This window comes from Gadus morhua, chromosome 4, assembly GCF_902167405.1.
Source record: "Gadus morhua chromosome 4, gadMor3.0, whole genome shotgun sequence".
Lineage (NCBI taxonomy): Eukaryota > Metazoa > Chordata > Actinopteri > Gadiformes > Gadidae > Gadus > Gadus morhua.
Genome location: NC_044051.1, coordinates 25,808,143 through 25,811,346, shown reverse-complemented (window position 1 = coordinate 25,811,346; position 3,204 = coordinate 25,808,143). Strand labels below are relative to the sequence as shown.

The following is a 3,204-nucleotide window of genomic DNA, read 5'->3' as shown; positions in this document are numbered from 1 at the left end:
GCGGCGTTCGAGAAGGCATCCCGACACTGTTTTGCAAGTTCTGGGGAGAGTTTTCTTATGAAGTCCTCCTGGTCAGCAGTGTACTTTTCCTTTGCTTCCCCAGAATGGCGTCTACCCCTGTTCTGGACAGCACTGCTTCTTTCATCAGCATTTGGACACAGGTAGTAGTGATGATCACGACCATCTTTGCAGTCTGGATGCCTACAGAGAAAGGTGGGTTTGCAGAATGCCAAGTCATCATGGATTTCGAGGCACCTCTCACATGCCCCTAGCTCCTTTACGGCAGCATTCCTCTCTGCTGGCTTTAGGGCTCGAAATTGCTTGCAGAAATACAGCTTTGCTCTGTGCTTCTCGTCACCACAGATGACACATCCTGCCTGGGCACCATCAGACTTTGTGGCTCTTGTTGTGGCGTGTCTTGAATCAGATCTTGCTTCTTTTCTTGGTTCCTCATCCATCAGTTGCTCGAGTTGCTCGTAAATGAACTCTTGCTCTTTCAGGAATGCCAAAAGACTGTCAAATCTGTTGTCTGGGAACACAGCATTCCGACTATCAGCCACATAGACAAGCCATTCCTTCTTCAGATTTTCAAGAAGCTTACATTCGATGGACTTTATGACCAACGGATTCTTGATTGCCCCTGTGTCTCCCAGGTCACTCAAATCCTGCAATGCCTTCTCAACTGCTTGAATCAATTCCACTATCTTTCGTGGTTGGTGACTCCTAACAGCTGGCATTTTCTGCAACTCTTCCACAATTTCAATGGCGATGGCGGTTTGGTTTCCATAGCGATTTCCAAGGACACGGAAAACGTCTTCTGCGGTGTTGTAGGTGGTGAGCCTGAGGTCTCTGGTGATTCTTTCATCCAGGCTGTCCAGCAACTGGAATTTCTTCACCTCTCTTGAGCCTGTGGGTTCACTTTAGCTTTGCAGCGCTTCCCAATCTTTCCTCCATCTATGGAAATCTCGTTTAACGCCAGAGAACTTGGGGAGAGCTATTGGCTTTAACCTGATTGTGGGCATGGTAGGATTTAGGGGGGCAGTCCACGTCTGTCTTTCATCCTCTTCTTTCAGCTTTACCTGTATGAATTCAGCCTTCATAGACACAAGCACAGGAACTGTGAGGTCTAGCTCTCTAAGTCGGTCTTGGATGACTCTTTTCTGATCTGATGGAATCCATCGCTTCCAGCGATCATGCAATCCTTTTGCCGTCTTTGTGAGGTCTTGCAAGTGGTTGAGCATGAAATCATAGGCCTCTTGTTTCGTACTTCGGTCTACTGCAGCAGTGAGCTTGCACTCTGACTCTGCGACTTCCAGTGACGTGAAAACATCATTGGCGCCAGAGTTGGACCACAGCACGTTTTGGACAAGATGTTTGATTTCCTTCAATTTAGATGCATTTTCAATGGCAGTGTTTGTCAGGTCGGCCTTTTGCTGTTCTGTTAACACTGCTTCTTCTTCAGCGCCCAGCTCCGCCTCTTTGTCAGCAATGAGCTTGGCTTCCAAGTCATCATTTACCTCTAAGACTTTTTCAGCAGCTTTAGAGAGTGCATTAAACCCATTTTCAAGCTCCTGCTCAGAGAGATCCTCGTAGGTCCTCTGCAAGCTGTTGGCCAGACGAGAAAATGCTCTCTTCGCCACTGTTCTCTCCATTTTCAGCTCCTCCGCCATCTTTTCCCTGTTGCAGGTGACGCGTAGGAGACAAGATAAGAGTTTGTTTGTTATTTGGATTTTATTCCGTCTTTGATTTTCCTTGGTTCCAGTTCCTGGACTCCTCGGTTTTTTACTGTCAAGTTGTCCGTGGTTTTTGCTGTTTTGTACTTTTTCCCCAACTTGAAAAAGGAACTGACATCTATTGGAGGTTTTGGGAAAACTGGATTCTACTCAAAATGTAATGACTTGAGTCCCAGGCAGTAGCTACGTTTTCACTTTTCTTTCCTTTTTATTTTCAGTTAAACAGTAGCTCGCTATTTTCTCTTGCCATTAACCTTTAGGTAAAAAACCTTTAAAGATAAACAGAAACATAGAAAACACACATGAATATCAGCAATCCACACAACAATAAACCGACACCAGCATGTGCATAAACCATCACTTATACAAAAACGGCTACTGCAGCCTCACCATCACCTTATTTCTAACAAGTGACAACTTAGTTTACAGTTCACGGTATAGGCAGACAACATTAGCATCCCCACTTGCAACGAATGCTGCGGTTAGAAGCTATTAATAGCACAAACAACGTTACCGGAGCAGCGGCAGACTTTGATGGAAAAGACCGGAAGGAGGCTACATTCTCTTACCGGCTGCCTCTCCAGATTTCAAAGATGTTCAGTATGTACAATACAAGAGTTTTTATTACACCCGTTTGCTGTGGTTTTCTAACAGTCCTCTTGTTCTCTCTCGTGCCTCCTTGAAGCTCAATTAAAACACCTGCTGCTCGTGTCTGCGTCGCGTGTATGACGTAGCTTATTTTTGCGTCAACCATTAGTTGAGCTGGTGAGTCCTTCCGCTCCCAATTTAAAATTAAATCACTATTTTTTGTCCGTTAATTTCTTCTTTTTTTTCAGTGTATTTTCTTAAACCCCAAAGTAAAATTAAAACCACAGTTTGACTCGACAATCACAGTGTAATATTGACAAAAACATGTGTGTCGGACAGTGTTATGATGGCGCTGCAGTTATGTCGGGCTCCAAAAGTGGCGTTCAGCAGAAATTCAAAAAGGATGTGCCACAAGCACTGTACATTCATTGTCATGCGCACAGGTTAAACCTCGTTTTGGTTGATGTGGTCCGCAATGTTGAAGCGGCAGCAGAGTTTTTTGAAACTATACAAATGTTGTACAACTTTTTCTCCAACTCTGTCGCCCATGATCTGTTCATCAAGAAACAGAGAGAGATTGAATCAGTGACACAGCCCGTTGAACTGAAGAGCCTATCCGACACACGCTGGGCATGTCAATATGCGGCATTGGTGGCAATCCGAAAGTCACTGCCTGCAATACGGGCGACACTTCTGGATATCATTTCTCAGCCTAATGCGCGGAGGAAAACGGAGGCCAGGGCTGTGAATGTACTTGTTGATGAACAGTTTGTCCTGCGTCTCACGCTTTTCGAGGAGCTATTCCGGGTCACAAAATTCATGTCTGACCAGCTCCAATCTCCCACTCTTGAGCTTTCGTCCACAATAGACTTATCAGAGTCAG

The 3,204-nt window shown here is 45.1% G+C and overlaps 1 long non-coding RNA gene across 1 annotated transcript; it reads right to left on the bottom strand.

The window, feature by feature from the left end:
• Positions 1-1,917: 1,917 nt before the first annotated feature.
• LOC115541804 (uncharacterized) lies at positions 1,918-2,772 on the bottom strand. Its single transcript, XR_003976422.1, has 2 exons — positions 2,303-2,772; positions 1,918-2,002 (listed from the first exon to the last, which is right to left on the bottom strand). It is a non-coding gene; the product is annotated as an uncharacterized LOC115541804 (long non-coding RNA).
• Between the last annotated feature and the right edge of the window lie 432 nt (positions 2,773-3,204).